General features: G+C 33.5%; 1 pseudogene; it reads left to right on the top strand.

Moving 5' to 3' along the window:
* The first annotated feature begins 6487 nt into the window (after window positions 1-6487).
* Window positions 6488-9007, top strand: LOC110638350 ((R)-mandelonitrile lyase-like; annotated as a pseudogene).
* Window positions 9008-13611: the final 4604 nt, after the last annotated feature.

Genomic DNA, 13611 nt, shown 5'->3' on the forward strand with positions numbered 1-13611 from the left:
CTAAAAAACTCTAAATGGAGTGATTCAAAAAGGGAATTAAAGCTAAGACAGTAAGGAACAACTTTGATAAAGGAAAGTTGGCCAAATTTCCACTGTAGACAGACCAATAGAACAGTATAAACAAGTAACCCAAAACTGAAATTTTGAGATTTAACCCTAATAGGCTTTGAATTGAATTTGGCAATCAATGCCAATAAAAATATGATTCATAATGTGGTATGTGAGTGGAATTAGAATTTCCATATCTATTAAGCTTTAGAAAGTCAATAAATTGACTTGAATAGTATTGTGAATAGTAACCCCAAAATATAAATTTTAAAGAACGTCAAGTTTAGCATATTAAAGCTAGGTATAAGTAGATTTAAATTTATTTTTGGAGTTATGATAAATTGTGATACTGAAACACTGTGAAACTGTGTGTTTCAGTGGAAAAGAATAACGAAAAAGAACCCGAGGCATCGAATCAAGGCCAATAGGTGACTCGTATAAGGTTTGTGCACAACTAACTATTTTGTTACTTTTCACTTCTAAATTGATTTGAACAAGTTTATTTTATGACTTATGATTTTATTGTGTTGAGAATTTTAACTTATTGAATGAAATTGTATAATTTAAATATAAATTTTTTTATGCATTTAAGGATTTATTGCATGGTTTTGAGGATTATAAATTTTAAGTTTGATGTGTTGCTAACCTTGAGTATGAATTTATGATGATTCAATATGTTAATGGTTTGTAAACACTTGGTAAATAGAAATTGTTTTGAATATGATTTGAAACCACAGTTGACATGATAATATATGTTGTGAATTCTCATTAGCTTGTCTAGTGAGATATCTCCTCCACTAGATGGGGTGAGTTCCTTCCTCTCTGGCTTGCCAGTTGGGGAAGAGTTTGAATGAGTACTCATATATACTAGCTAGTCTTTGTTCCTCCCTTTTATCCTCGGTTATTGGGAGAGTTTGAAATGTCGTGGTGTACAACACGGCATCTATTTGAATTTTGGGTCATGGGTTCAACTGTGTGAATTGTTGGCAACGCCCTTTAAATTATGCATAGTTTCATAAATTGTGGTTGAAATAAATAATTTGCCAATGATTCAAAATATTTTTGTATTGTTTCGAATTTAAAAGAAATATAGATAAATAATTACTATTTGATCAAAATGTTATTCAAATGAATAATTTGTATGAATGAAAATATTGATTTATGAATGTCATGAATTTTGAAGAATTTAGAAATTTTATATCACACCTTACCCCTCTGTAAGGCATAACATGATCCCGTAGAATACCTAATGAACTACTGCACTTCATCTACCAATAACTCATTAAGTACCCTACAAGGGATTTTAAAATAATTTTCTTATTTTTGATAAGTGGTGAGTATTTTCTAATAGGTATTTAAAACATTTAATTAAAATTAAAACTAGTTAATATTTTTTGTCCATTTTAATTCTCCGCAAATTCTATAAAAATTTTGCCAGAGTTCCGTCTGTATTTTGAGAAAACAATTCTTCAAATACCTGAAAAAAAGCACTTCCAAAAACTTTCTCTACCACTACTTCAATTTCACAATCAATCTCAATAATTTCTCAAATCTCAAAATTCAATAGTCAACATTTCTTAATTTTCAAAGTTCAATCATCAGTAAAATAATATCTATCAATCTCATTCAAATTAAAATAAAACATTTCCATTCATTAAAGACAACAAACTATATATATATATACATCATATCAAAATCTACAGTATGAAAATTCTACTAAATTTTATTACAACTTTATATAAACTTTGTACAAACTGCTTAAGACCGATTTATATGTCCATACATTTATGTGTAATACATACATCATAATAAATATTTACAGGCAGAGTATAAATTATACCCAATAACTTCAAGCTGATAAATACTCAATCCTCAGCAGCTCAGTCTGCTGCTCCTCTAATCTTTATATCTGCGACAGCAATAAAAGCTATCGCTGAGTACTAGGACTCAGTGGTGCACAACATACTAAAATAATCTTTATGTAGAACTTAAATCACATTTATTCGAAAATTTGACTGAACATGAAAATTAAATACAAATCATGCATTATGAGATTTTAATCCCAAACAATTTCATTTTGAAGTATCAAATCACATTTCATAAAACCCACAATTAGTTCATGCCATTCGAAACAAATAGAATCTCAATAGCTAGAGGCTAAAGAGAAATCACATCACAAGGCTAGCTAGCTCAAATATATGGATATCCATTCACATCCTCTTCTACTGGCACACCTCAACACTTCTCCAGAGAAGGAATCAAAATTCGAAACTAATTACCCCCACTAGTCGTGCTAGTGAGGTGTTCAAATATATGGTCATGACATTGTGGTTTCAAAACTTATCTTAACAATTTGCTAAACATTGTCATTTCAAATATACACAGTAACTTTCACAATTTAAATCAAAACATCATAAATAAGGTCACAATACTTTCAACAATTCAAAGCAAAAGTAAAATGTATATTTCATTCACTTAATCAATGAATTTTAAAGCATAGTGATGTTGTGCACAAATCTCAAGTGAGTTGCCTCTTGGCCTTGACTTGGTTCCTCGGGTTCTTTCCCGGTATTCTTTTCAACTGAAACACACAATTTTACAGTGTTTCAGTACCATAACTTAGCATAAATCCAAAAATAAATTTAACTTCACTTTTACCTAGCTCTAACATGCTAAACTCAATGTTCTTGAAATTTTGTGTTTTAGGGTTACTATTCACCATACTATTCAAGTCAAATTGTTGACTTTCTAAGGCTTAATAGGTATGGGAATTCTAACTTCACCCACATACCACATTTTGGTCACTAAATTTGTTGGTTTTGGTTGTTTATTCAAATTCTAAGTCTTTTTAGGCAAATTTGATAATTTTCAGTTTTAGAGTCTAAGGTTGTACTATTCCATTGATCACTTTTCTGTTAGAATTTGACAAAATTTTCTTCATAGAAAATGTTCCCTATTGTCTTAAGTTTATTCTCCTTTTTGAATCACTCCAATTGGAGTTTTGTAACTCAAGTTATAGCCATTTGAAACATGGCTGCCGGATTGGACACAGCCTAGAATTCTAGGCAATTTTTGATGCTGGCAGTTTTGGGTGGCCAAATGACTTAGTTAATGGCATAATTTGGATTGGTGTTCTTCATGAAAGTTTTAGGTCTATATCTCATCTAACCACTGGTAAAATTTCAGGTCATTTTGACTTGCCTAGCTCAAGTTATGGCCAAATGAACAAACATTGTTCATTTGGTCAGTTTGTACAGAGGCAGACTGTGATTTTTCAACTTTGGTCAATTTGTTCACTAGGTTTTGGTCACTTTTTGGGCATGTTTCCTAAATAAAAATTGTGTCATTTAGTGTCTATTTTCATTTCCAATTGGTCCCATACCAATTGGACTTGTAAAATTCCATTTTTGGTCCTTCAAATTTGACTTTTGGTCATGCTGTATACCCAATCCGAATTTGGCTTTGATTCAAACACTTCTAACACACTTAATTAGGTCACAAATGACCATTTCTCACTTCACATTAGGTCAAAGACACCATTTACAAGTTTTTCACATTTTTGGTCTCTAAACCCTAATGTCCAAATCCCTAATTTCCATGTTTAACTCATTTCATGCAATTAAACTATATAAACCTCAACTACACCTTCAATCAAGCTTGCCTACCCTTTTAATTGTATCAAAATCCATCAATTTCAAGTTACCTCTAAGCTGGCTGAATTTCATTATATTCCTAAATATGTTGTTTTTATTTTATTTTCATCAATACTAGTTCACTTCAAGTGCAAATTCATGAATATAAGGAGAATTGAGAGGATTCTTGACTAACCTTTAAGGAAGTATTCCCAAAGCTTCAATTCTTCCACTTTCTTCTTCCTTTCTATGCACAAGATACTTGTCAAGATCCAAGAACAAAATTTGCTTAAGGGAGTTAGGGTATATATATATATATAGAATAAAATCAAGCTTTTAAAAGCTTGAATTGGTTGTTAATGGTGGAAAAGGGATGAAAGAGAGAGGTGGGAGTGATGGGGCAGCAATGGGAGGAAGGAAGAAGACCAATTGATTTTTTTTTTTTCTTTTCTTTTTATCTCATGGAAGACCATAAATTCCAATTAATTAAATATATTAATTATTATTTTTATGGCATCATGCATGATGTCATGCATGATGCCATCACCTTTTTAATTTTTAATTTTCTTTTTTTCTTTTTTATTTTCTTTTATTTTCTATTTATTTTTCTATTAGCTCTTTAATTTAATTCTCGATTCTGAAATTTTTTTTCTCCAGTTTTAATTGATAGTTAGGTCTGGAGTCAGCTCTCGGGGTCAATTGACCAAATTGCCCCTCACCGGTTCATCCCGGTTTGCAATTAATTCAATATTTCCGGCTTCCTGACCTAATTATTTGAATGGCTTAACAGTTCTTTTTCGTGATTTTCTCTTTTCCACTGTGTTCGTAAGGGTCCTAAGGACTGCGGCGTCACATTTTACGATTTGAAATTTGAGTTTAAAATGACTTCGCAGTCATTCCCGAAAAGGTTACCCATCGCTGTGACTCTCGGCTCGTTTAACTTCTTATGTTCTGTTTTTCTTATTTATACTTAACTAATTGAATATTACTAATTATTTGTATTTATGGCTTCTCTAGTTGTCTTAGATGTGGTTCTAATCCCCTTAATTGTCCGGACCGACTTCGGTCACCGGAACCGTGAAATATATCAGGCTATGGAAACGGGGGTATTACATTTTAAATTTTTATTTGTTATGAATTTTCAAGTATAACTTGTATTAAGTTTTAAATTATTAGTTTGTGCGCAACTGAGTTCACCACTCAGCGATAACTTTATATGCTGTCGCAGGTGAAAGAAAATATAAAACAGCTGAGCAAGATTACTAAAAGACATAGTGAGACTATCTAAGGGTATATCATAGGTATACCCTTATACTTTAGATTTTGATATATGAAATTTCCTTTGAGCAGTTGTACCAACTATTTTGTAATATATTTTTGGATTGTAATCAAATACAAATTATTGTAAGGTTATCTTGAGATTTTATGTATTTATAAAGTTTTGCACTACTAACATTTTAGTGATCACATGAATGTAAATATTAATTTTGTTACTTTAATGAGATGTTTCAATGTTTGATTTAATTTAAACTGTGTATTGAGTTGCTTGTGCTGATTTGTGAAATGAAATTGATTAATGGAGTTGTGATTGAGAAATATATTGGGAGTGTCTTTATTTTTAGGTTTTGAAGAACTGTTTTCTCAAAATACAGACGGTACTCTACTGAAATTTTTGTAAAAATTACGGAGATTTTAAATATCTAAAAATTTAATTTATATTTGGACTTTAAATAAATGTTTTTAATATCTGAAAAAAAATTTACCCACCAATTTAAAAATGAACAAAAATTATTTTAAAATTCATTGTAGTATATTTAATGGATTACTAGTAGTCGAAGTACGGTAATTCATTAGGTGTATTACGAGAGCATATTACAACTTATGAGGAGTAGAATGTGACAGAATCTAAAAAAAGGAGGGGCGATTGAAGGTGTCATGTACAGTTTGATTAGGAGCTACAGCAAAGGAAATGCGGTTGGAGGACTTGGAGTGAGAGAGGGTGAGGCTGAGAGTTGATAGAGTTGAGATAGTTGGCTAATGTGGAATAATTTAATGTAAAAATATTAAAAAATTTAGAGTGTGATGATAGGTGATTTTGATCAAAATTGAATTAGAGGTTAAATTTGACTATAATATGCACAATTTAAAGTTTTGGTGATATAATTGTTATTAACACTACAACCATTAATCATAATTTAGTTAGCAACTAATTATTCACATTTATTAACTGGTCAAAAATAATAAATGTTGCCGATTGGTCATCAATTGTAATTAGAGGTAGAAAGCTGGCCATGAATCGGTTTGAACTTTAAATTGAACTTGATTAAATTAAAAATCGTACTGAATTAATGATTCCGGTTTCATGAGCTGGCCTAAAACTGGAGTATAAGGGGCTGATTTCCGGTCCTCCCTTTTTGAACTTCAGTAGGAACTGGCCTAGAAGCTTCAATTCCGAATTGAAAACGAATCCTATTCCTTTTTTTTTTTTTTCTTTTTTTTTACATTAGAATCAAGCCAAACTGTGAATCGGACCAAAATCATTACAAACCGAAATTATTTCAAATTGTGAGGCCGATTGAATCAGTGGTTCTAACTCAAAACCGGAATTGAACCGCCCGTACAGGGCTCTAAAGAAAGGGAGCATTGCCTTGATGTACTTCTGGAGCATGTCAAGACCTCAAACAGTAAACACTGTATAACGATCCCTGATAAATCTCTAATCAATAGACTCTGTCCTTCTCTCTGCTCTTTCTATCCCTTCCAAGAAAAACCGGGAAAATTCTCATTTCCTCCAAGAAACCACAAAAATGGATAAACCCTTTTGCTTTTATCATCAATACATAGCGTTCCTAGTGATTCTCTGTGCAGCTGTTTGTCAGGGAAGACCGCATTCTCAACCAGGTCGTTTCTCTTCTATTTTCCTTGTGTTAATGATGGAAGCCAAGCTTCTCTTTCTTCCTTTTCTCTGTTTATTTGCTCAGAAAGACGTGAAAGCAAAATAAAAACCGTTGGAGTTCTTGGGAAATTTAAATTCTTTTTCTCTTCATTTTCTTGGAAACCAAACGTAGACCATAGCTTTCTCTGCTCTGCGTGTATATTTATTTCCTAAAGCCTATTCTTTTCTTGGAAAGTTAAATTGGTTTGCTTACTGTGAAAGTGTGAGAAAGGAAGAAATTGAAATATTTCCTGTCAAAATGAGTTTGATTCAATAACAACTGAGTAAACAGCGTGAAACTAATCAATTGTTACCTATTTTCCTGGAAAACAAGAAAGAGGTAACATTTCTTTTTCTGAATCTGTGCACAGAACCGAATTATCTCAAGTTCGTACAAAATGCCACCGACTTTCCATCAGAGGACTACTACGATTCCATTGTGGTTGGAGGTGGCACCGCCGGTTGCCCATTGGCTGCCTCTTTGTCAGAGTCCTATCGAGTTCTTCTGCTTGAACGTGGTGGGGTTGCCCATGGTAAACCCAATTTGATGACCCAAGAAGGCTTCCTCACCACACTAACCGAAGTTGATACATTTGATTCTCTTGCACAAGCCGTCAAATCTGAGGATGGTGTCCCAAACGCCAGAGGACGCATTCTAGGTGGTAGTAGTGCGATCAATGCCGGGTTCTACAGTCGAGCACACCCATATTTCTTTCGGAAATCAGGTGTCAATTGGGACCTCAGACTTGTGAATCAGTCCTATGACTGGGTTGAGAAGGCAATTGTGTTTAGGCCTGATCTTAGGAACTGGCAGTCCGCTGTTAGAGATTGGTTCTTCGAGGTTGGGGTTAATCCCTATAATGGGTATAGTTTGGATCACTTGTTGGGTAAAAAGATTGGTGGCTCAACTTTTGATGTTACAGGGAAAAGACACATTGCAGCTGATCTTCTCAATTATGCAAATGCTGTACTATTAGCATCTACTTCATATTGCAGGTCCAAGACAACACCAATTGGGGTTGATTATCGGGACCAGAAGGGACAGTATCACCATGCAATGGTTCACGAAAAGGGAGAGGTGATACTATCTGCTGGTGCCATTGGAAGCCACAGTTATTGTTTGTTGAGTGGCGTTGGTCCTAGACCTTACCTATAATCCTGGGGATTCCTGTGGCATATCACCTTCCACATGTGGGGCATTATCTCTACGATAGTCCTCGCAACGGTATCTCATTTGTGCCTTCCATCCCACTGGAGCAGTCACTGATTCAAGTAGTTGGCATTACTGAATTGGGTGCTTATCTTGAAGCAGCTTCCAATGTCATCCCATTTACTTCCCCATCTCGTTCTATCTTCATTAGGCCAGCCTCTGCACCTATTTATCTCACAATGGCTACCTTTATGGAGAAAATCATCGGGCCTCTTTCGACTGGCTCGCTAAGGCTTGCTTCAACAGACATCAGAGTGAACCCAATTGTTTGATTCAATTACTTTTCAAATCCAGTGGATGTAGAAAGATGTGTAAATGGCATACGCAAGATTGGGGATGTGTTGAGAAGTCGGTCCATGGAAGACTTTATGTTCCGTGAATGGTTTGGAGCTCGTAGTTTCAGATTTGTCGGGCCTGCAATGCCTATTGATCAATCTGATTGTGTTGAGATGGCTGATTTTTGTCACGGAACTGTTAGCACCATATGGCATTACCATGGGGGATGTGTTGTGGGAGAAGTGTTCAATAGTGATTACCACGTCTATGGCATTGGAGCGCTTAGATTTGTTGATGGTTCAGTACTTAGTGTATCTCCAGGGACTAATCCTCAGACTACTCTGATGATGATGGGGAGGTATGACTCAGCTGAATTCAGCATAATTAATTCAATGTTGTATGCTGTTTTGTTTAGAGAATCTTACTTCTTTTCTTTTGGCAGATATGTTGGGCTAAAGATGATCAGAGGTCGGATGAGATATAATGATCCTTGTTTTCCTTTCGAGCTTGTAGGATCTGTAGATTTAACACTAACGTGCTAGTCTGCTATCTACTTGATTTTGCTTTGTATATTTTGTATAGGTACTTGTGCAATTCCCATAGACAGGAACTTACTGTTATAAAGCACTATTTACTAGGTTCGTTCGTTCTTCATTCATTCATCGATCCACGACAATAAAATGTAGAGTTGCTGTTGCCAAATTTGAAAGATGTAAAAAGAGTTGCATATGAATTGTATTAGAATCAAATTGTGTTAGAAAGGCGTGTTTCTAATTCTTCTGTAGACTTTAGTTGATTCTGCTCAAATTGTAGATTCTTTTCTATGCAAGCATTAATCTGTCATTATTGTAGTGGTTACAATGATGCAAATTCTTTTCAATGGGTCACTTCTTCGTGAAGGTAGAATCGCCTTGGCTTTGCAGCTCCTACCTTGTACTCTCCGCTAGTATTTTATAGCACTAAAAATACAAATTCATATTTTCATTACAATATAACTCTTCCTATAATTAATAACTCGACCACGAAAATAAAGACTAAGAGAAGTAATTGAGACATACCTCAAATGATAAATATAATCTTGGACTATTTCATAGAACTCAAATAAGTCAAATTTTAATTTTTTCATCTAATTAATCCCTAAACTTTTAATTTGAGATTCAACTAATTCTATCTTAATAAAATATTTATTTTATTTAACAAAACATTAACTACATATAATAAAATATTAATTTTATAAAATTAAATTAAAAATCTAAAATAAAAAATTAAACTCAATTTTTGAGAAAATCCAAAACTTCAAATTACAATTTTGAGGGAAAACCAATTAAACAAAGTACCAAATTTTCTAAGAAAATCATGCTTGTGTATCTATTGGAACGTGAAAGAGAAAACCTAGATTAGGAGGTTGGGTTTAAACTCCATCCTTACTTCAATTTACAATAGTCAAACAGATGTACAACACACACACACAGAGAAAACTACGTCTAAAATTTGCCTCCCTTTGAGAGGATAGCAGACTGCTGCAAAATTGGTTGGAGATTGGGTTTTCATGGTTCATAGCACTCAATGGCTCTGGTATTTTATATATGAAAGCAAGCAAGTTAGCGAGTGCACAAGGGCATTGATGTCTTTGATTGGACTTAGAGATTTATTTTTGAAAGAGATTCAAGCCGCGTTTAAGGCCTTAAATTGGTGACTCTTATAAGACTTTACATTGGTGACTCTTATAAATATATCGAGTTACACTTGTTTTTGCTAATTAATTACTTGGTTAGAACCTATTGCAAATGTTTCCTTAAAAACAATCGGTTGGGCTGACTGGCTGAATTTGAGGTGTGCCAGACACTGTGTATGTCAGTTAAATGTGTCCTAAACTGACTTCTAAAAATCAACCGATAGGGAACTGGTTAGATTGGACGCAGTTTCACCTTTAGAGCTTAGTAAAAATTTAAATTAATTACAGTAAATTGAAAATGCTTTTATGCACTAGAATAAAAATGAACTTTGCTTGGTTTTATATTGATTACTAGAAATAGAAATACAAGACTTTGAATTTGAAATTGCTAAGGGAAATGACTAAATTGAAATAAACGAAGACTGGAAATTAAAAAGAACTTGAATTTGAGTTGATTTGCTATATTGATCATTTGATTGGCAGAGTCGTTGTTGTAGTTGTTGTTTTTATTTTTTTATTTTCTATAGATTTATTGTGTTCGTTTTCACGTTTGCAGTTCCTTTCCTTTAATAAGCTCCTCAAGAACACTTTGGATCTCTGTATTCCTGCACTTGCATGTCCATAGCAGTTACTCCACATTTCCTCATAAGCTCCTCAAGAAGACTCTAGATCCCCACTTTCTCACATCTGCACACGTTCACTATAGCTACTCCACTCCAAGTCTCCTTCTTTTAATCTGCTACTTATTAACTTCTCACTCCTAATCAATTGCATTTTCTTCCTTATGTCTACTTATTAATTAATTTATTAAATCACTTTAGGCCTCTTAATTTAATTAATGAAACATAATTAATCTACAAAAATTTTGTTAAAATAAATCATTAGCCTAAAATTAAATTTAATGCCTAAAATTTATTTCTTAGTGAAAATAATTGCCCCTCGTGTATGAATTAGCTGATGGGCAATTCCATGTGTTAACCTGTTTATAATTTTACTCTATAAATTTTACTTCAAATAAAATTCTAAAGAGTTAAAATACTTACAACCCATAACTTTTACTTTTAACTTTTTACTTGTTGGTCAAATACCAACCACCTTTTCTCATCATTACACATTAACCCTGTCTTATCCAAAGGTCAAAAACCTTTGTGTTTGTGACACCCTTTACCTGTCTACAGTGTAGCCGAGCAAAATATGACACACAGTGTACCGGAACATACTATTTTAATTCAATTATTTTTATTATTCCTAATTTATTTTTTTTCATAGTTATAAAGTACAATTTGCGAAATATAATTCATTTCAGTCATTTATTGAAACAATAAATTTATTTGAGGTTCTGCAAGTTTTATAGAAAATTCGGCAAAGTACCGGCTAAAAATGGAGAAAACAGTTTTTCAGAACCTGTGAAAAACACTTTCAAAATTTTCAATCAATCCCAAACTTCATTTCATCAACAAAATCTCAATATTTTTCAACAACATTTCCATTTCTCAATCATTCATCTTATATGATATTCATGTAAAAGTCATAAATAAATATTCACTTTTTCATTCATGAACACAATTTCCACTATTTACATTAATACCAAAATACATTACATAAGTTTCAATTACTTATGAGAAAATAAAAGTTAATTACAAAATACCCAAAATGAAATCTAGTGTCCTACCAATGCACTGACGTCGGTGAGGTGACACGGATACTATACAGAGTTGCATATGATCTCACCCAGTATGTGGTTTACTGGGCTCTCTATCGGTCTCTCCAGAACCTACACGTGGCAAAAAGTAACGTGCTAAGCAATAATGCTTAGTGGTGCCAATAATAGAATAAAAAGAAATAACAGAAAATAAATATGCAGTGCATGTTCTGATGTCTTATGCAGACAATTTTTCTATCTTTATTGGTAATCTTATTTATTTTGTACTTGTTATATTCATAATTTCATTAAATTTATTCACTTTCGTTTTTGATTGCCCAAGTAACCTATACTGGATGACTGGACTGGATAAACGGGTAAACTAGCACTGGGTATCAAGTACCTCTGGTCATCACACCATCGGCTACATATGTATCTCTCGGTGTGCAACAGAACAACTAATAGGCTATAAATAACATTAGGTACAAGGCCAAGTATCACTACAATGTCAGAAATGGCTAAAAACCATAAAATTACAGAATGTATATTGCCATGTGCAGTACTGCTAACAGAACCCTATTGGCATGCCAACCTATCCAAACCAATCTTGCTAGCTGTACTACGGCATGTTACACTTTTAAATTTTTACAATTCTTGAAATTTTGGTTTAGGGATTACTATTCATTTCCTTAGTCAACTAAAATGTTGACTTTTGTATAGACAATAGGCACATTGGTTCTAATACTCTCAGCATACCACATTTTGCATTCTAAAGTTGTTGGTATTGGTTGCCAATACCATTTTTAAGTTTAGTGTTAATTATTCATAATTTTTAGATTTCAAGCCTTATGTTTACTATTCCATTGGTCATTTGTACAGTAGAAATTTGGCAAAGTTATCTTCATGAAAGTTGTTCCTTATTGTGTCTAGTTACATTTCTTTTTTTGAATCACTCAATTTGGAGTTTTGTAGCTCAAGTTATGGCCTAAAAACCATAACTGGCCGGATTGGACAGAATCAGAAATTCTGGGCAAAACTGGTTCTGCAAGATTTAGTAATCTAAGTTTAGTTGGCAATTTGACTAGGTTATGGTCAGAATTTGGATTTGTGTTCTTCATGAAAGTTGTAGGTCTGTGTCTTAGCTTTCTGATGGTAAACTTTCTGGTCAATTGGACCTTTTTACACTGAGTTATGACCAAATGAATAAACACTATTTATTTGGTCACTTTGCCCAGGCAGAATGCAATTCACCCAGATTAGGACAATTTTTAGGTCAACTTAGTTTGGTTTTCTGGGCAGGGTTTCTTCACCAAAGTTATGCCATTATGTATCTAGTTTCATGTCCAATTGGCCTTGCACAAATGGAACCTCTACAACTCCATTTATAACTGCCCAAACCTGCTGGACTCATACTCAGTCCTGCAGGTCAGCCAAGGCAGCTTACCCCAACTCAAATGCCAAGCCTCAACTCTCTTCATTTCCTCATCATACACATTCAAATGGTCACTAATTGACCATTAAAAGGTTAATGAACCATCACATGAGCAAACCCTAATGTTGTTAAGTGTCCATATTTTTCCATGCTCATACATGCCTAATCTTTGTATTTCACCTACACAACTAAGTTCAATCATTCATTTAGCACCAAGGGCTTCTTATCACCACTTTGCTATCAAGCAAAATCACTAACCCTAACTAACCCTAGTTGCCTAAATTTGTAGGTACACACACACACACACTTGTTTGTTTTATTTTCTTACATTTCCTACACAATTCATGCCCTTAAACATGAATTAAAGCAAAAGAAACAAGAATTGGACACTAACCTTGAATGGAGTAAATTCCAATCTTGCAAGAGCTCTTCTTTTTCACTTCTTTTTGCTCCCAAAAGCTTCACTAAGATGAACTATAAAGTTTTTGTGTTGGGAATTTAGGGCTTAGTTGAAGAAAGACCAACAAAACCAAGCTTTGTAAACTTGGCAATGGAGGGTATGGTTCGGCACACAAGGAAGGTTGAAGAAGCAAATGATTTTTTCTTTCTTTTTTTCTACCCATTAAGTCATTTTAAATAAGTTAATACCATGTGTCAAAGTTTGATTGGGTGGGAGGATTTTAATGACAACATAGTGATGTCATAATTCCAATTTCTTTCATTTTTTTTCCTTTTCTTGTCTACTTAATTTCAATTTAATT

This window comes from Hevea brasiliensis, chromosome 4 (genome assembly GCF_030052815.1).
Source record: "Hevea brasiliensis isolate MT/VB/25A 57/8 chromosome 4, ASM3005281v1, whole genome shotgun sequence".
Classification (NCBI taxonomy): Eukaryota; Viridiplantae; Streptophyta; class Magnoliopsida; order Malpighiales; family Euphorbiaceae; genus Hevea; species Hevea brasiliensis.